The following is a 21,498-nucleotide window of genomic DNA, read 5'->3' on the forward strand; positions in this document are numbered from 1 at the left end:
TGAGTTCTCTCCATTCGCACTCGTGGGCAGGGAGCCATTGGAAGTCTGCCGTCTTCCTGACCAGGTTCCTGAGAGCCGTGGTATGAGAGGCGAGGTTAGGGATGAACTTCCCTAAAAAGTTGACCATGCCCAGAAATCGGAGGATCGCCTTCTTGTCCTCTGGCATTTTCATGGCTGTGATGGCAGCCACCTTGTCCACATCCGGCCGCACACCCAACTGGGAGATGTGGTCCCCGAGGAACATGAGTTCCGTCTGACCAAAAGAGCATTTGGCCCTGTTGAGGGGGAGGCCATGCTCACGTATACGTCTGAATACGCGCTGGAGGCGACTGACATGCTCCTGCGGGGTGGTGGACCAAATGATTATGTCGTCGACATAGACGCGGACACCTTCAATGCCTTCCATCATTTGTTCCATAATCCTATGGAACACTTCTGAAGCAGATATGATCTCAAACTGCATCCTGTTGTAACAATATCTGCCAAAGGGGGAATTAAATGTACACAGTTTCCTGCTGGATTTGCCAGAATCCTTTTGAGGCGTCGAGTTTGGTGAAGAGCTTGGCACGAGCCATCTCGCATGTGAGCTCTTCGCGCTTGGGAATTGGATAATGCTCCCTCATGATATTGCAATTTAGATCCTTGGGATCAATGCAAATTCTCAATTCGCCGGAAGACTTTTTTTACACATACCATGGAACTGACCCAGTCGGTTGGTTCCGTGACTCTGGAAATCACTCCTTGGTCCTGGAGGTCCTGCAGCTGCTGCTTGAGGCGGTCCTTGAGGCGTGCTGGGACCCTGCGAGGTGCGTGCACCACAGGCGTGGCATTCTGTTTCAATAAGATCTTGTAGGTGTATGGGAGCGTGCCCGTGCCTTCGAACACGTGGTGGTGTTGGTTGATGATGGTGTTGAGTTGCGCCCTGAAGTCGGTGTCCTGAAAGGCAGACGGGTCATCAGGAGAGAGTTAACTCTCTGAACTAGGTTCAACAGCTTACATGCCTGCGCGCCAAGCAGGGAAGCTTTCGAGGAGCCCATGGTTTCAAAAGGAAGGATGGCTTTGCGTGACCTGTGCATCACTTCAAGTTGGCACGAACCGCTGGCATCAATGGATTTGCCATTGTAATCCAATAGCTGGCAGGCTGATGGAAGGATGGCTGGTTTGACACAAAGGCTTTGGAAGTCAGACTGCGCAATGAGATTGGCGGAGGCACCAGTGTCCAGGCGGAATCGTATTTGGGACCAGTTGACCGTCAGAGTGGCACATCACTCATCGTCTGGATCGATGCTGTATACCGACAGTGGCTGGTGTCCTTTGTTTCGGGGTCACCCTGTTTTTTGTCACGATACCGACTCGAAAATGCGCCTTCGGGTCCTCGGTGTCGCTGCTTTGTGGGAGGTCCGCATCAGGCTCGGTGACCGTGGGTTGAATTGCCCGGACATTCCTGCGAGGCTGGCTGAAACGATATAAATTGGCAGGCTGAGCTGCTCGGCATAAGGCAGCATAGTGGCCAAGTCTGCCACATCTTAGGCATGGTTGAGATTTGGCAGGGCAATGTGGTTTTAAATGGGCGGAGCCACAGAAGCCGCACGTCGTAGTGCCAGCACTTTCGCTGCGCCACCGCGCATGCGCGGTGCAGTCGTGCATGGTGCACGCCTGCGCATAACGTTCTTCGACGCCGCCGTCCCCTCGTTTGGTGCGCACAAGCGTGGGAGTCTGCGAAAAGCATGCAAAATGACCGCCCTCATCCAGGCTGAGGCCCTGGAGTTGCTCAATTGCTTGGACCCGTTCCACCTCGTGGGGACCTTGCCGCTCCGTTTCAGCCTCTTGGATGTGGGAATACCGACTCGTGGCGTTTTTGTGTAGGACACGGGTCTCAATGGCAGTCGCTAGGGTGAGCTGCTTTACTTTGAGGAGCTGCTGTCGTAGGGGGTCCGACTGAACACCGAAAACGATCTGGTCGCGTATCATGGAGTCGGAGGTGGGCCCGTAGCTGCAAGACTGCGCAAGGATGCGGAGGGAGTGAGAAAGGATTGGAAAGGTTCATCCTTACCCTGCAAACGCTGTTGGAACACGTAGCGCTCAAAACGTTCATTCACCTTTATGCTGCAGTGAGTGTCAAACTTGAGGAGGACCGTCTTGAACTTTGTTTTATCTTCATCATCCGCAAAGGTGAGAGAATTGAAAATGTGGATGGCATGGTCCCCGGCCGTGGATAGGAGGAGAGCAATCTTCCTGGTATCCGAGGCGTCCTCCCTGTCTGTGGCCTCAAAGAAGAGCTGGAAGCGCTGATTGAATATCTTCCAGTTGGCCCCTAGGTTGCCAGTGATGCGGAGCGGCGGCGGCGGGCAGATGTTGTCCATGTTGCAGGATGACGGAATGCTGGCGGAAGGCAGATCACTTGCAGGTAGGTCTAAGAAGTGCTAATATCCCTCAACTCCTGGTATCATGATGTGTTGTGCTCTGGATCCGTGGAACACATAACAGGTCACCAACACTTGAAATAGTGCAACACTATTTTATTGAGTCATTAACAGTTTAACATAACTCTCACTGTGGGTTAACACGATACCAGCTTTAACTAAAGACCTTTACCTTGTCCTAACCAGTCGATGCACTCAGCAAATGGTGAATGTCTGTGCTGCAGGCTGTGAACTCTGTCCTACTAGGAAGCTGCAGCTCGAATGAGCGGGAACTCTGATGCCCCCTGTCTTTATAGTGCGTGTGCTCTAACAGGTGATTGGCTGCGGTGTTGTGTGTGTTGATTGGTCCCACTGTGTGTCCATCAGTGTGTGTGTCTGCACCATGATATACTGGTGTATATTATGACAGCCCCTGCTGCTGGTAAGCACACCGCAGGGGAGACAGAAAATCCGGCCTACACAGTTAAGGCTTCTTGACTTTTCACCAGGTATCCAGCATCGGTAGCATGGGCAGCACGGTAGCCTTGTGGATAGCACAATTGCTTCACAGCTCCAGGGTCCCAGGTTCGATTCCAGCTTGGGTCACTGTCTGTGCGGAGTCTGCACGTCCTCCCCGTGTGTGCGTGGGTTTCCTCCGGGTGCTCCGGTTTCATCCCACAGTCCAAAGATGTGCAGGTTAGATGGATTGGCTATGATAAATTGCCCTTAGTGTCCAAAATCGCCCTTAGTGGTGGGTGGGGTTACTGGGTTATAGGGATAGGGTGGCGGTGTTGACCTTGGGTAGGGTGCTCTTTCCAAGAGCCAGTGCAGACTCGATGGGCCGAATGGCCTCCTTCTGCACTGTAAATTCTATGATAATCTATGATAATCTGGCGTACTTGCATTTGAGCCCACGAATAACCTTCTCGTGTTCCACTGTAGAAAAGACACCTTTTTGCTGCAAAAGCACAACGATGGAGGGATTACTCAGTTTCCCTTCCTAGGGGGAGGGAAGTGAGCTAATTTTCCTCCCTCCATATTAGTATCAAATAATCCATTCCAGAAAACATGACTGTCAACCAAGAAAAGGATTGGGATAAGCTCTGGGCTTGGCCCCACAAAGGAAAGAAAGAATCTGCATTTGTATAGCACCGTTCACATCACTTTGTAGCCACGCAATTAATTTTGAAGTTTAGCCGCGGTACTTTTGTAGGCAAACGCAGCAGCCATTTTGTCAATAGCAAGGTCCTACAAGATAGCAAGAGAGGATTGACAGTTGGTTTTGGATGGTGGATAGGGGTCTGCCCTGAAACAAGGAGAACTCTCTCATTGTCGTTTAATGTCAGGCGAAATTGTGCGCTCATCTTTCGGAGTCGGGCTTGAAGTGAGGTGCAAAGGTAACTGTTACCTGTAGGCTCACACTATCACTGACAGTAATTACAGACCAAGCTTATAGTCCAATCACAAGAACAATGCCAGCATCCATGAAACTGAATCTGAAAACAGACCACCATCCTTAGGAGCGTAAACAATTGGAAACAAAAAAAGGGGCTGAATATTTTAAAGCCCCAATATCACCAATTCAGTCATGGAGCGTGATTCAGCCAAAACATTTCTAAGTGGCATTTTGGGCGAGTTTGGCAGGATGTTTCCGTCGGTTTTTTGGGTGAGATCCACACCACTATTTACCCATACTTTAGTCATTTTTGGGGCTTTGGGAAGTTTCTCCCCGGTCTGCAGTGGGAAACAGAATTTGCCGACGAGACCATCCAGCGAAAGCGAGATCCAGAATGTGATACCTCACGAGATGTTGTCAGATCTCGCGAGGCATTCCAAGCATTGCAAATCTCACAAGAGGCCTCTCACGAGATTTACTGGCTTTGTCGCATCACCGAGTCGGGCGCGGCAAGGCCGTTCGATCACGCCCGTGTTGTCCATACACGTAGGTCATAATGACCCCATGTGTCCAATGGTAACCCATGTGGCCATTCAGCACTGCATTTCCTGACCCACATCCCTCCTCTAGTGCGTGCCCAGGATGTGCCCAGATTCACATTGAATAAAAAAAATTATTCATGGGCCAGCATTTATTGCCCATCCCCAATTTCCTGCGTGGCTTGCTAGGCCATTCCAGAGGGCATTTAAGAATCAACTGCATTGTTATGGACCTGGAGTCACATGTAGGCCAGGCCAGATAAGGATGGCAGATTTCCTTCCCGAAAGTACATTAGTGACCCAGGTGGGTTTTTACGACAATCGACAATGGTTTCTATTGTAACGAGTTGACCTTGTCCTGGTCTCAAAGGCGCCAGACTTGGGATTGTCAGCAGAACAGGATTTCCCATACCTACACCAATACTGTGGCCCGAAGGATCTTCAGGGCCAACTTATGTAAAGCTGGGAATGCTCTGGCCCTCCAGCCGATGTCAAAGGATTTGTTTCTCATACTTTCGGTTCCATGCAGCTTGTGCTCTGTATGCTGGGGGTGGGCAGAAGGTGGGACCGGCGGGATCGATCTTCTCTCACCGTTCCTCCAGTCTGGATTGAAACATCTAACCACCTGCAGTACCAACACTGCCTTCTTGACACTGCAAAAATGAAATTCTTTACCACTCTTCTTTTCAAGTCTTAAACAGCAGCGGTTCAGCTTTCTTGCTGGATTCCTTGCCTCCCCACGACCCTTCCACCTCAACTACCTTGTGTTGCTTTGTTAAGCTCAATGGCCCCTTTAAAACTCTAGTTGCTGGGCACAGCCCTTTGTTTCAGTGCCTGGGCACCATTAAACCTTATTCCACAGCTGTTCATGCACGTTATTTATCCCAAAACGACCTCTCCAGAATGCCTTCCAGGCTGCGGCACAGCGGTGCACCCACGCAGCTTAGTAGGGACATTGGTCAGGCTTCCTGTGCCTGTATTCTCTGTGCAGCCAGCTTAATGCAATGTGGAAGGAAGCTGACTTTGCACGGTTCAGCAAGGCCACTCCACCCCGGTCCCAGCACAGGCTAGCCTGTGCGACTAGTGAATGCAGTTCTGATTTTCCTGCTCTTTCAGGCAATTATTCACGCAGTTGCCTTCGTTTTTGAAGACAGATCTGTAACATTTCCAGAATCAGACACGCACACAAACATATGAAAAAGAACAAAAAGATGCGGTTGAATTGTTCAGCCTGTTTCATCCAGGCATGATCGACAAGAAATCCTATAGTGCAAGGGCAGCTGCAGCATTATGTCCAAGTTCTTTTCCAATCTCCCTCTGCTTTCAATGTGATTTTTTTCCAGGGGCTGGGAGGGGCAGGATGGGGGTAATAGGGCCTCTGTGAATTCTGTCAAGTGGCATTTGCAACCATTTAAATTGCAACCTTGGCAACAGTATTCAGGCAACTAAGAAATATCGAGAGCAGGAAAAGTATCTGGAGAAACCGTGAGCTCGCTGTGCAATACTCACAATTTCAATCCAAAAAGGTTTCCGGAATAATGTAATGCAAATTGAAAAGACGCCGCTGGGATTTCCTGGTCAGGATTCGACGGGGCGGGACAGAAAATTTGACGGAGCGCCCAAAGGCTTTTTGGCGGGAATTTCCGTTCCTATGCCGAGCAGATCATTTCCACGACAATCATTACCGAGAATTGAAATAAAACATAACAAGTTGCTCAGGGTCTATCTGTTTTGACAACTGGTTTTATGCTGCATACATAGCAGGTAGAACTTTGTTTATTTTCCAGTAACCCACTGAGTCTTTTAGCACAAGTAACGCTCTCATAAACGATTATACAATGTACGGTGAGCATACAACAGGATGAAATCATATTTCAAAATAATAAGAAATCGCAATGGATCACAGAACGAAACACATGAGATAGCCAGGAGGTACAATTTCCCAATATTAGCATTAATTCAGCATAGCAGTTAGGTGAGAATGATTAGGGCAATGACTCAATCTCTCGACTAGTTTATTTGTGTGAACTCTGTGTGCTTCACTCTTGTGGTTTAAGTCGCTTTAAGAATTATTCAATTGGATAAAAGCCTTGTAACTCCCTACCACCCATGTACTCCATTATTCTTGTACAAAGCGATTTCTTGATGAAAACAGAGATTATCAAACTCTTGGAAGTTATTAAAAAGCTATATTCTCACTATAAGATTCTTGTGACATTATAAACCAGAGTATACCTGTGTATGGCTGAATTGATTTATAACTGCTAAAGAAGGCTCGAGGTTCAAATTGAGCTCAACACCACTCAGCACATCCCTCTATTTGTTTCATGTTCTATTGCAATTGCTTGTGGGTTGGCTCAGGTCTTGTCCCACCAATAACTACTGGTGTATTCCAAGACATGGGTAAAAAATAACTTACAAATTCAATTGAGGCTGCCATAGAAAGGGGCCAGCAATAACAGTCAGCCCATCTGTCACTCAGATTCCCAGAATTAATTCATACATGCCACCATCCATAGAACATCTTTTTCCCCCCTCCCCAACACCACAATACTTAACTATCTAGAAGTGGATATTTAAAAGAAATTGTTCTTTGGATGTGTGCCTCGCTGGTTCGATAGCATTCATTTCATTTTCATTTTCATTCATTGTCCATCCTTAATTGCCCTTGAGGAGGTGGTGGTGAACTGCTTTCTTGAACTGCTTCAGTCCAAGTGTTGCAGAAACACCTACTGTGCTGTTACGAATGGAGTTTCAGCTTTTGGACCCAGCAATAGTGAAGGAACAGCGATATAGTCCCAAGTCAGGGTGGTGAGTGACTTGGAGGGGAACTTGCAGGTTCTAGTGTCCCCATGTATCTGCTGCCCTTGTTCTTCCAGGTGGTAAAAGTCATGGGTTTGGAAGGTGCTGTTGAAGGAGCCTTGGCGAGTTGATGCACCCTGCTGCCACTGTGTATCAGTGGTGGAGAGATTGAACGTTAAAGGTGGTGAATGGGGTGCCAATCAAGCAGACTGCTTTGCCCTGGATGATGTTGAGCTTCTTGAGTATTGTTGGAGCTGCACTCAACCAGGCAAGTGGAGGGCATTCCATTACATTCCTCACTTGTAGCTTGTAGATTGTGGACAGGCTTTGGGGAGTCAGGAGGTGAGTTACTCGTCGTAGGATTCCCAGCCTCTGACCTGCTCTTGTGACCACAGTATCTATATGGCTGGTCTAATTCAGTTTCTGTTCAATGGTAACCCCGGAATGTTGATAGTTGAGGGTGGGAGGGAGTTGGGGGTGGCTGTGTGGTGGTGGAGGGGGGGGGAAGTCAGGAGGGGGTTCAGCAATGGTATTGCCGTTGAATGTCAATGGGGTGATGGTTAGATTCTCTCATTTTGGAGGTGGTTTCTGGCACTTGTGAGGGACAACTGTTTCTTACCGCTTGTCAACCCAAGCTGAATGTTTTCCAGGACTTGCTGCACAAAGACACAGTCTGATTCAATACCTGATGAGTCGCGGATGGTGGTGAACATTGTGAAATCATCCCCACTTCTGATCTTATGGTGGAGGGAAGGTCATTGATGAAACAGCTAAAGAGGTTAGGCCTCGGACACTAATCTGAGGAACTCCTACAAAGATGTCCTGTGATTGAAATGATTGACCTCTAACAACCACAGCCATCTTCCTTTGTGCTAGGTATGACTCCAAACAATGGAGAGCATTCGCATTGAATCCAGTTTTGCTAGGTCTCCTTGATGCCAGACTCGGTCAAATGTGGCGTTGATGTCGAGAGCAGTCACTCTCACCTCTTGAGTTCAGCTCATTTGACCATGTTTGGATCAGGACTGTAATGAAGTCAGGCACCGAGTGGCCCTGGCAGAACCTAAACTGATCCAAATAACCCAAAATGGGTATTCCTGCTGAATGCACATCTCTTCCTTTAATCTCTTCCAAAGGGGACTGAAACTAGCTGGCAAGAGGATACTGACCACTAAGCTGCTTTATGTATTAGTGGTTGAACAAACAGTACAAGGGTGGAATTTTACAGCTATGTCACAGCAGGGTGGGGCTATCAAACGCAACAAGTCTTTCAAAATTCCATTGACATCAGCGGGACTGGAAAATCCCACCCACAGGAGGAGCTTGAAAATTCCACCCAACACTCGCAATTACATTTACTCAGTTCAGTGAGAACAGCTCGTCTTTTTAAAAATAAATTTAGAGTACCCAATTCATTTTTTCCAATTAAGGGGCAATTTAGCGTGGCCAATCCATCTACCCTGCACATCTTTGGGTTGTGGGGGTGAAATCCACGCAAACATGGGGAGAATGTGCAAACTCCATACTTACAGTAGCCCAGAGCTGGGATTGAACCTGGGACCTTGGCATCGTGAGGCAGCAGGGCTAACCCACTGCGCCACCGTGCTGCCAAGAACAGCTCGTCTTTGCCTATTAATACAAAAACAATGGGGCAGCACACTGGCAAGTGGTTAGCACCATTTCCTCACAGCGCCAAGGATTCAGGTTCGATTCTGATTGTCTTTGTGGAGTTTGTTCAATCTCCCCGTGTCTGCGTGGGTTTCCTCCGGGTGCTCCGATTTCCTCCCACAGTCTAACGATGTGCAGGTTAGGTGGATTGGCCATGCTAAATTACCTCTTGGTGTCCAACGAAATGCAGGTTAGGTGGGGTTACAGAGATAGGTTGAGGGAGTGGGCCTAGGTAGGGTACTCTGTCAAAGGGCCGGCGCAGTTTCAGTGTCCGAATGGCCTCCTACTGCACTAAATGGATTCTATGGAATGATCACACCACACTTTATGCAAATTATGTGACTTTCATAGAATCCTTTCAGAGAAACATAGAATCCCTACAGGGCAGAAAGAGGCCATTCGGCCCATTGGGTCTGCACCAACCCTCTGAAAGACCGCCCTACCTCCTGTCCTATTCATACAACCCACCCTAAGGGGCAATTTAGCATGGCCAATCCACCTAACCTGTACGTCTTTGGACTGTGGGAGGAAACCGGAGCACCCGGAGGAAACCCACGCAGACACGGGGAGAACGTGCAGACTCCGCACAGACGGTGACCCAGCGGGAAATCGAACCTGGGACCCTGGAGCTGTGAAGCAACTGTGCTAACCACTATGCTACCATGCTGCCCCCTTGGGCAGGTATAGACTCCATGGGCTGAATGGCCTCCTTCTGCACTGTTGGGATTCTATGGTTCTATGGTAACACACTGGATTTCAGGTCATACACGTGGTACAAACTGATATGTGTGTTGAGAGTTTTAAGTTACACAGGAAAATGTGCTTTTTACCCTGAATTCTTTATCTAACAAGTGAAAAATGTTTGTGTTGAAGAGCAGAACATTTCCAATTCAGAGTGTAGAATATCAGCATTCATCATTTTTGAGGTCTTGTGTACCACTGTTAAGTTCAGGGTAAAGCCCCCTCAACTAATCTACTCCAAACTTAATTACATTGGCAAATCCCAATAAATTGACCGTACTTACATACTCCTAATGAACAATTGCATTTATGTTACAGGAACTCACAGTTAATGGAACAAAGGTTGTTGAAATCCATGCTAAGCTTCCTGCTGATCTTACATTTGTTATCAATAAAACTGCTGCACAAGGTCGGCATCAGCTTTCTGGGAACCCATGGCCATTGACTTTGCCGATGTCTTGCTCCATGACCTCAGTCGTAACTGCCCCTGTCGGTCTGAACCCATAGTGTAAGTGGCTAGCGGATTGAGGTCACGAGGGAAGCGGTGGCAGATAATTTAAGTCTGAGCAATTATGTACTTTTTTGGGTCTTGTTTGGTCTGTCGTGTCTCGTGGTCACTGCTTATGACAGATGTCATAAATCACACCGTGAATTTATTTCCTCTGATTCTCCGTCTAATTTTTCAAAATGTTGACATTGTAAACAATCTAAACCTGTTTCGTGACACTGGAGTTGGGTGTAGATTCCACAGGGAGAGGTTTGCACGCAAGCAGAATCCTTTCCCAGTAGCAGCTGTGTCTCACTGGAATAATATTAGATTTCCATAACATACTAAAGACTCCTAAGAGGTGCTGCGAGAGTTGTAGTAGAATTGTTACTGCATTTATAAGTTGTCTTGCATGATTCCATCCAATTAATAACAATTTTGCACAACAATTGATTGGCAGAATTTTAATTTCTTTGGCTCTAGTCTCCGAATCCTTTCTCACCCCTTGCAATATAACCTTTCTGATCTACTATTTGATTTCTCAACATAATTCCAGCCGTTGCTCTTTAGATTTCCCACCACCCTCCCCCCCTTCTTCCTTCTCAGCCTGTTATATTATCGTAAAATTTTTTCCTGTTATAGCCTCACCGTACCAAAATCAAAATTCAGTCTCCAGCTGTACCTGGTGCTTTCCTTTGATCTCCAGTATAAAACTCCTCCCTCCGAGTTCCATCCCTCAGTTCAGTTACAGGTTTTGAAATCAAAGCTTAGCTTCAACTACCAACTGCTTGATTTATTTAATTTCCTCTTCAAATGCTTTCAAACTTCACCGTGCTCCCCCCTCCCCCCAACCTGGCCCGTCAATCGTGTGGATTGTTCCAAATCCTATCTTCCTCTGCATTTTCTATTCCTGAAGCAAATTAGAAAATGTTGAACTGAGACACATAGACATTAATCTCCAGCAAATAACGAATCAAGAGAAGTCGCGACTGGACTTATTAATTCCTCCTGTTTGCTAATACTTAATTTTGAGAGCCACAAAGCATCTGGGTGCTCTGAGAATTAGGTTGGTCGAGCCAGTTCTCAAATTTACAGTGTTCACTTCCTCCCCTTTAATAAGCCATTTCTTCAGAATGCCTGATGATGAAAATGCATTTGCTGCTGGGATGTACAAATATAATAAAACCAACATATGCCCCTGTCTTTAAGTGTGCAATCGCATGAATGTTGTCTCCAGTGTGTCACCGTGTCATTTACCAACTGACGTTCGTCTTTTGAAGCAGAAGGCTGAGGGATATCTTCATATTTTCTGAGGGGATTGTGTGCTGGAGCACCCAGCAGTCATGCTGTGCAAGCATATCGTGCCTGTCTCGTGCAATTTCTGCTGATGATTCAGCTCTGGCACTGCATTAAGCAGCGAAACATTATCTGTTTCTGTCGGTCTGCAGCTGGCACCAAAATTCATTGGGGCTTGCCCTACACAACAAATAAAAGCAGAGGAAAATATGTCCTTACTGTTTTGACATTTAGGTGACTATTCCATTTACTCACAGGAAGACCTAAGAGTCTACCTCATGGGGATAGACTTCATCTGGATACTCAAGGCATGTTTCAGTTACAATGGCATAATGACAGCCATCAAGGGACCTCTGAGATTTTCTAGGCTGGATACTTATATATCTATGTTGTGGTGCTGTGTCGACTGAGGGTTAGAGTCTCCAGCCTCCCAGCTGCATGTTTCTCAGCGGCGGGAGTGGCGCTCCTTTTGCTCATGGCGGGATTCTCTGCTCCCACTGCTGTCAATGGGAATTCCCATTGAAGCCACCCCCACGCTATCGGGAAATCCACAGGCAGGGATGCGCTGGTCAGGATCAGAGAATCCTGCTGCCAGCGAATGGCCAGAGAATTCCGGCTTAAGGAAAAACAATTGGCCACTTATATCTTTGTACCGTGATAGGAGTGGTGGAGTACCAAGTGGCGATTTAGGCCAGTGGCAGTAATCTCACTTCTGAGGCAGAGACTTGAGAGTTCTCAGCCCTGCTGTAGAACATGAACATGTAACTCTTGGTGGACATTTCAATGCAGTGGAGATGTCCACCAGCGGAGGGAGACATCTTTCAGATGTGATGTTTTTTCTATTATAAATTTAAAGTACCAAATTTATTTTTTCCAATTAAGGGGCAATTTAGCGTGGCCAATCCACCTAACCTGCACATCTTTGGGTTGTGGGGGCAAAACCTACACAAACACGGAGAGAATGTGCAAACTCCACATGGACAGTGACCCAGAGTCGGGATCGAACCTGGGACCTCGCCGCCGTGAGGCAGCAGTGCTAAGCACTGCACCACCGTGCTGCCCTTTTCAGATGTAATGTTTCTAAAATGCCTTTTTCATTTGAAGGGGAAGATTTCTTGGAACAATACAAGGAGGAGCAGCATTCCTTCTTTAATCAATGCGACTGAAAAGTATTACTAGGTCGTTCATTTCATTTGCTGTTTGCGAGGCCATTCCATGTCTAAATTCGATACTGCACTTCAAACGTAATTCAAGAATTATGGGCTGTAAAATTGTGTCATATAAATTCAGGTTTGTTCTGCCTGCAACACGTATTGCTGCTTCTTCAATGTTGCCGGGTCAAAATCCTGGAATTGCTGACCCTACTTCATTGTAGGAGTTCCTCCACCTCTTGGATTGCACATGGCACAAGAAGGCCCACCACCACCTTCTAAAGGGTTTAGAGACAGGCAATAAGTGTTGCCAGAAACATCCAAATGCTGAGTATGAAATTATAAAGATAGAATCACAGGTAGGAAGTTTGGAGGTTCAAGCATCCACTGAGTTCATGATGTGCCTGAGCGGAACTCTATGAAAGCTGCTGTACAGAGGTTGCAAAGAAGTGAAGATTGGGCAAGAATTTCGGGCGGGATTCTCTCAGCCCGGGGCCGGGCTGGAGAATCCCCGCGACCGGCGCGAATCGCGCAACTCCGCCCCGATGCCAGTACGCGATTCTCCACAGGGCGGAGAATCGGTGCCGTTGGCGCCGGCGTGGTTGCCGCGGCGCCGGTCGGGGGCCGCTCTACAGAGCCCCCCCCGCCGATTCATGGCCCGGGATGGGCCAAGCCGCCGACGTAAAAAACCCAAGTCCCGCCGGCGCCGGCCACATCTGCTCTCAGCCGGTGGCAACTCGCCGTTGAAGGGTCGGGTGGGCGGAAGGGGGGTCCGACCCCGGGGGGGGGCCTCCGATGTGCCTGGCCTGCGATTGGGACCCACCGATCGGCAGGCCGGCCTCTCTGGCTGGGGGCCTCCTTTCTTCCACACCGGCCCCTGGAGCCCTGCGCCATGTTCGGGGCCAGCGCGGTGAAGGGAGCCACTGCGCATGCACACATTGGCGCCGGTGCCACTGCGCATGCGCGGACCCCGCGGCGCCCGATTCACGACAGGACCAGCAGCTGGAGCGATGTGAACCTCTCCAGTGCCATGCTGGCCACCTGTCGGGGCCAGAATTGCTGATCCTGAGGCCGTGTTGACGCCATCGAGAAACGCAACGGCGTTTCCGACGGTGTCAACACTTAGCCTCAGGATCACAGAAACCCGCCCTTCATGTTTGGATACCACTTCATGCTTCCAATGCCTAAAGGGAAAAGGAACAATTCTCGCACAGGAAATAATCTCTGGCATTGTTTCAGATTTTACATTGTAGAATTAATTGCTTTCAAATTAAAAGATTCCTTTGTTGCCTGCATTGTATTAATTTCAGAGGAACCCCATAGAATCCCTACAGTGCAGAAGGAGGCCATTCAGCTCATAGAGTCTGCACGACCGTCCAAAAGAGCACCCCACCTAGGCCCACTCGCCCCACCCTATCCCTGTAATCCCAGTTAACCTGCAGAATGTTTGGATACAAAGGGGCAACTTAGCATGGCTGGTCCATCTAACCTGCACATCTTTGGACTGTGGGAGGAAACGGAGCTCCCGGATGAAACTCACACAGACACAGGGAGAACGTGCAAATTCCACACAGACAGTGACCCAACGCTGGAATTGAACCCGGGTCCCTGGCACTGAGAGGCAGCAGTGCTAACCACTGTGCCACCGTGCCGCCTCTAAGGAAGTCTAACACGAAAGTAAATCTGGAAATATGTTTGACACAATGCCAAAGGGTGTTATATGTTTCTAACACAAAGCTTATTGTTTCACTCTCATCATGCTCTCATTGCTTTATTGAAATTTTCTCTACCTCGCAGCGCACTCAAGTATATCCAACAACCAGCTTAATAATCTTCAGTGTCACCTCAGTTCCCTGTCATAGGGTCACATAGCAACTATAAATATTATGGTGATAACATAGAAGAGAATTAGTATAGTTACATTCAATGATTCAGGGGGGTTATTTTGGTGAAAGGGTCCAGGCTAATAAACCACACCTGTTTGAAAGACTGAATTTAGCTTACATTTGTTTGTGAATTACCATAATTTGGATTTGTCTGGATGTGCTAAACACAACCTGAAGGTTTAGCATTCAAACACTAATTAGATGCAATTTTCATGGAGCATTTGTGCTCCGAACAGCCATTTGCACTGAAGGTGTGGCTGTGAGCTGGCTGGCATGCAGCAGAATATGTCAGGACATCTCAGGGACTGACTGAGAGGATACTGGGCACTCAGCAGAGAAAGGATGTCCTCCCTCCTGCCCCTGTCTCCTGCAACAGCTGGTACTGTCCTGCCTGTCCTCTCCACTTTCCACCCGCAGACCAAAGGCTATCCACAGGATGCCAAAGACCAAGCATTCCCTTTCTTCCGGCGACTCCTCTCTGTTATCCAAGAAGATGGAGTACCACAACAGTCACTCTTTTGAGGTAAATCCCTCAGAGATTTTCCCAATCAATGTTGAGTTGATTTGGAGGGGGAGGTGGGTTACAGGGCAGAGCGGAAGCCTCCCAATGTGTTTCAAAAATCCTCTTTGAACCTTCAGCACATGTGAACAGTAAGGTAAATAGTTCTCAAGATGTTCTGCAATGACGAGGACACTATTAAGTCAAGTGCTTTCCACCAAAATACTGTGCAGCGTCTATATTAAGTGGTGATAAAAAATTGAAGGGGAAATCAGACAATGTTCCTGTTAAGCTATACGGCCACAGAGTAATCCGAGCACACCAGCACCGGCCACACACAACTGCAGTAGAGTTGTGTGGCCACACAAAAGAATCTGTAGGGAACACACTCGTACACAAATCATCGGTGCACATTAATTAAAACAATTAGTAGATAAATTGCAATCAGCCTCTTAACGGTCCTCCGGGTAGTCATTCCTAGCGCAAGCTTCAACTCCTTTACCAAGGTGGCCCCTTGTGGACTAAGCCAGTGTTTCAGCTGAAGGTGCAATTTGTCCTCCTCCGAGGCTATTTAATGCTGAAAGTGTCAAGGGAAACTTGCCCCACAAACTCTTAAACAGCAAAACACCAGCAACATGTTTTGGAACAATGCAATAAAAACGCCAAATGGATTGTGTTGTAAACCACATAAGAGGGAACCTTGCAACCCCCAAAACAGCAACTGGATTGAGGAAAAATAACAACATGATCAGGGAGTGGGGTTATTAATCTCTTCTAGTCTGCTGCACTTAAAAGAGAAAGCAAACCTCTTTTTAAAAGAATGTAACGCTACATCTCAATAACTTGCTCAAAAATAAAATTATTTGCCAAGTGTTTTGACTATCTGTTACTGTGTTTTGGAGCAATCCAGCTTGGATCATTGCATTTTCAAACCACCAGGGAAAGATTGCTTCATTTAGTTGCAGTGCACACTGGCGAGGTTTCATGCGTTTGTTTATGATGGATCACAATTATCTCAGGATGTAAAGATGCTGTCGTTAAGTCATGGTGTCACCTTCTTCGTCATTGGGGAAGGATCTTTCATGGGGTTCCCGGCATCTGAGTCAAATGGAGGTCCCAAAGCTGCAGTGATTGCTCCCTTGATTGGTTAATTAGTGGTCGAGTTAAGGATGGTGGAGGCCCTCCTGCACAGAGGGAGCTGCAGTCTGCCATTGCAAGTAAGGGAGAGAAAGGGTGATTCCATCTTCTGAACAACTTTATTCTTTTCCCCTCTTCATTCTTTCATGGCATGTGGGCATCACTGGTGAGGCCTGAATTTGGTGTCCATTCCCGATTGTTACCTGTCTATTTCAGATCAGATAAGAGTCAATCACATCCAGTAGGTCTAGAGCTGCATGTAGGCCAAACCAGATCAGTAGAGCACACTCCGAACCCTAAAGGGTCATAATGAGCCAGATGAGTTTTTACAACCATCAATGATAGTTGACATGGTCACTATTACTGAAACGGGTTTATATTCCAGATTTATCAATTAAATGTAAATTCTGGCATCTGTTGATCCTGGGTTCCTGACACTGTGAGGCAGCAGTGATAACCACTCTGCCACCCTGAAGCCCCTTGTGCCTCTAGTAGCAATAATATTCTTTTGACTAGTCCGGTTAAGTTTCTGGTCAATGGTAACCCTCAGAATGTTAGTAGCAATGCTAATGTCACTGATGTCAAGAGGATATAGTTAGATTCTCCCTTGTTGGAGATGGTCATTGCCTGGCATTTGTTTGGTGCAAATGTTATCTTCCACTTATCATCTCAAGTCTGATCCAGCTCCTGCTGCAATGCAGGCACACTATCTGAGGAGTTGTGAATGGAACTGAACACAGTCCGATCATCCGCAATCAACATCACTTCTGACCTTATGATGGAGGGAAGGTCATTAGCTGTGCCTAGCAGCTAGATTGTACAAAGCTTGGCAGTGTATTCAGAGGTGGGTATGGGCATGTGAACGGTCTACCTACCTACCCACCCACCCTGCCCCCACTGCAATTTTACCAGAGGCAGATTGAGAGAGGTGGCCTGGCCAACAGTAGACCAATTGAGGTTCTTCAGTTGCTAATAGATTCCCACTTAAGGTCCTTATCCTGCTACAACCTCCAGGATTTACCTGGCAACAGATGAAATCCATGTCAAGCACTTAGCCTGGCAATTTTCCCAGGGTGGCCTGGTAATGGGACAGGGGATAGTTCCTCCTTAATTGGCATAAACCCCTGCAAGTATCCCTTCCCTCTGCTCATGCCCCCACTCCCGCTCCTGTGGTCTGACCTTTAAGTGACTCCTAGTACCATGTGGTGTTCTTTGTGATTCTGTTATTAGGATGGATGTCGTAATGTTCACAAAGACTACAGAAGCTAAGTTCATGAACAAAACTAACTTTTATTTACACTACACATTAAAGCTCGACCACTTACTCCTGTAGTAAACAATAATCTATTACCTACAAACTACACTCTCACTCTATCTATAACTGTACTCTACACTCGCTAGACCTCTCCTCTGCACTCTCTCCAGCCCTCTCCGAGAAGCCTGTGAGTCTGTGCTTTATATTGTTCTGCATCTAGCTCCATCTAGTGGTTAATTATGATATGACATTAGCCCTTTGTATTCTGAACATTTCACATTATTTCACAAGACCAACACCAGTGATTGACTCTTCATTGCCTAATGACTGCAAGCCATCCAGTTAATATTCAAGAAAGCGGCTCCACCTCCACCTTCGCGATAGTTTCCTAGAACAGTATGTAATGGAACCTACGAGGGAACAAGCGGTCCTAGATCTGGTCCTGTGTAATGAGACAGGATTGATTCAGGATCTCATAGTTAGGGATCCTCTCGGAAGGAGCGATCACAATATGGTGGAATTTAAAATACAGATGGAGGGTGAGAAGGTAAAATCAAGCACTAGTGTTTTGTACTTAAACAAAGGAGATTACAAAGGGATGAGAGAAGAACTAGCTAAGGTAGACTGGGAGCAAAGACTTTATAGTGAAACAGTTGAGGAACAGTGGAGAACCTTCCAAGTGATTTTTCACAGTGCTCAGCAAAGGTTTATACCAACAAAAAGGAAGGACGGTGAAAAGAGGGAAAATCGACCGTGGATATCTAAGGAAATAAGAGAGAGTATCAAATTGAAGGAAAAAACATACAAAGTAGCAAAGATCAGTGGGAGACTAGAGGACTGGGAAATCTTTAGGGGGCAACAGAAAGCTACTAAAAAAGCTATAAAGAAGAGTAAGATAGATTATGAGAGTAAACTTGCTCAGAATATAAAAACAGATAGTAAAAGTTTCTACAAATACATAAAACAAAAATGAGTGGCTAAGGTAAATATTGGTCCTTCAGAGGATGAGAAGGGAGATTTAATAATGGGAGATGAGGAAATGGCTGAGGAACTGAACAGGTTTTTTGGGTCGGTCTTCACAGTGGAAGACACAAATAACATGCCAGTGACTGATGGAAATGAGGCTATGACAGGTGAGGACCTTGAGAGGATTGTTATCACCAAGGAGGTAGTGATGGGCAAGCTAATGGGGCTAAAGGTAGACAAGTCTCCTGGACCTGATGGAATGCATCCCAGAGTGCTAAAAGAGATGGCTAGGGAAATTGCAAATGCACTAGCGATAATTTACCAAAATTCACTAGACTCTGGGGTGGTCCTGGCGGATTGGAAATGAGCAAACGTGACACCACTGTTTAAAAAAGGAGGTAGGCAGAAAGTGGGTAATTATAGGCCAGTGAGCTTAACTTCGGTAGTAGGGAAGATGCTGGAATCTATCATCAAGGAAGAAATAGCGAGGCATCTGGATGGAAATTGTCCCATTGGGCAGACGCAGCATGGGTTCATAAAGGGCAGGTCGTGCCTAACTAATTTAGTGTAATTCTTTGAGGACATTAACAGTGCGGTAGATAACGGGGAGCCAATGGATGTGGTATATCTGGATTTCCAGAAAGCCTTTGACAAGGTGCCACACAAAAGGTTGTTGCATAGGATAAAGATGCATGGCATTAAGGGGAAAGTAGTAGCATGGATAGAAGATTGGTTAATTAATAGAAAGCAAAGAGTGGGGATTAATGGGTGTTTCTCTGGTTGGCAATCAGTAGCTAGTGGTGTCCCTCAGGGATCAGTGTTGGGCCCACAACTGTTCACAATTTACATAGATGATTTGGAGTTGGGAACCAAGGGCAATGTGTCCAAGTTTGCAGACGACACTAAGATAAGTGGTAAAGCAAAAAGTGCAGAGGATACTGGAAGTCTGCAGAGGGATTTGGATAGGCTAAGTGAATGGGCTAGGGTCTGGCAGATGGAATACAATGTTGACAAATGTGAGGTTATCCATTTTGGTAGGAATAACAGCAAAAGGGATTATTATTTAAATGATAAAATATTAAAACATGCTGCTGTGCAGAGAGACCTGGATGTGCTAGTGCATGAGTCGCAAAAAGTTGGTTTACAGGTGCAACAGGTGATTAAGAAAGCAAATGGAATTTTGTCCTTCATTGCTAGAGGGATGGAGTTTAAGACTAGGGAGGTTCTGCTGCAATTGTATAAGGTGTTAGTGAGGCCACACCTGGAGTATTGTGTTCAGTTTTGGTCTCCTTACTTGAGAAAGGACGTACTGGCACTGGAGGGTATGCAGAGGAGATTCACTAGGTTAATCCCAGAGCTGAAGGGGTTGGATTACGAGGAGAGGTTAAGTAGACTGGGACTGTACTCGTTGGAATTTAAAAGGATGAGGGGGGGATCTTATAGAAACATATAAGATTATGAAGGGAATAGATAGGATAGATGCAGGCAGGTTGTTTCCACTGGCGGGTGAAAGCAGAACTAGGGGGCATAGCCACAAAATAAGGGGAAGTAGATTTAGGACTGAGTTTAGGAGGAACTTCTTCACCCAAAGGGTTGTGAATCTATGGAATTCCTTGCCCAGTGAAGCAGTAGAGGCTCCTTCATTAAATATTTTTAAGATAATGATAGATAGTTTTTTGAAGAATAAAGGGATTAAGGGTTATGGTGTTCGGGCCGGAAAGTGGAGCTGAGTCCACAAAAGATCAGCCACGATCTCATTGAATGGTGGAGCAAGCTCGAGGGGCCAGATGGCCTACTCCTGCTCCTAGTTCTTATGTTCTCGAGGACATTTAGGAAGGGGCAAGAAATTCTGGCCTTGTTAAAGACACCCAGATCCCATAAAAGAATAGAAACAAAATATATGGGGCGAAATTCTCCGGAAACGGCGCGATGTCCGCCGACTGGCGCCCAAAACGGCGCAAATTAGACGGGCATCGCGCCGCCCCAAAGGTGCGGAATGCTCCGCATCTTTGGGGGCCGAGCCCCAACCTTAAGGTGCTAGGTCGGCGCCGGACGAATTTCCGCCCCGCCAGCTGGCGGAAAAGGCCTTTGGTGCCCCGCCAGCTGGCGCGGAAATGACATCTCCGGGCGGCACATGCGCAGGAGCGTCAGCGGCCGCTGATGGCATTCCCGCGCATGCGCAGTGGAGGGAGTCTCTTCCGCCTCCGCCATCGTGGAGACCGTGGCGGAGGCGGAAGGGAAAGAGTGCCCCCACGGCACAGGCCTGCCCACGGATCGGTGGGCCCCGATCGCGGGCCGGCCCTTCGTGGGGGCACCCCCTGGGGCCAGATCGCCCCGCGCACCCCCCAGGACCCCGGAGCCTGCCCGCGCCGCCTTGTCCCGCCGGTAAGGTAGGTGGTTTAATTTACGCCGGCGGGACAGGCATTTTAGCGGCGGGACTTCGGCCCATTTGGGCCGGAGAATCGAGCAGGGGGGCCCGCCAACCGGCGCGGGGCGATTCCCGCCCCCGCCGAATCTCAGGTGCCGGAGACTTCGGCAACCGGCGGGGGCGGGATTCACGCCAGCCCCCGGCGATTCTCCGACCCGGCGGGGGGTCGGAGAATCTCACCCCTGGTGTACGATATCCTCTTGGATGCTATCTGGTTCCTTCAAGGTGCTTCCCTGATGCCACAGCTGAGATGCTAAATCTGCCACGAATGAAAGAGCTGAGGGTAACGTTACCCTGTGACCCCCACCAGGGCCTACAGCTCTTGCCTCTGGAGGGATAAGCTGAAAATGAATGTCAGTGCCAAGCTGGCAATCAAAGTTGAGGCTCAGCATATGAGAAGAGTGCAACAAAGATATATCAGAAAGAAAACTGAACTGCTATACCAACCCCATGTGAAATGCAGCTAGTTATAAATAATGATCATCAGCTTTCAGTATCCTGTTTCTAGTCACCTATTAAATATTTAATTGCTGGAAATATTTCTACATAGGTCTATTAAAAGTTTTATTATTCGTAGAAGAACAACTGCAATTATCATCAGCTTTAAGTATCCTTTTTCCAGTCACTCATTACATATTTAATTGCTCAAACGTTTTCTACATGGATCTATTCAAAAATCTCATTATTTGCAGCAGAAGATTGCAACTTTGGATTCCTGATAGCTAAACTCTATTTTGATGGTGAGTTGGCACTGGCATTCTTTTTCAGGTTTGCCCTCCGGGAGTTGCAAGTTGGGAATTTCAGTCAGGTCACGGATTAATTGTTTACAGTCCCATAAACAACGA

This window comes from Scyliorhinus torazame, chromosome 21, assembly GCF_047496885.1.
Source record: "Scyliorhinus torazame isolate Kashiwa2021f chromosome 21, sScyTor2.1, whole genome shotgun sequence".
Lineage (NCBI taxonomy): Eukaryota > Metazoa > Chordata > Chondrichthyes > Carcharhiniformes > Scyliorhinidae > Scyliorhinus > Scyliorhinus torazame.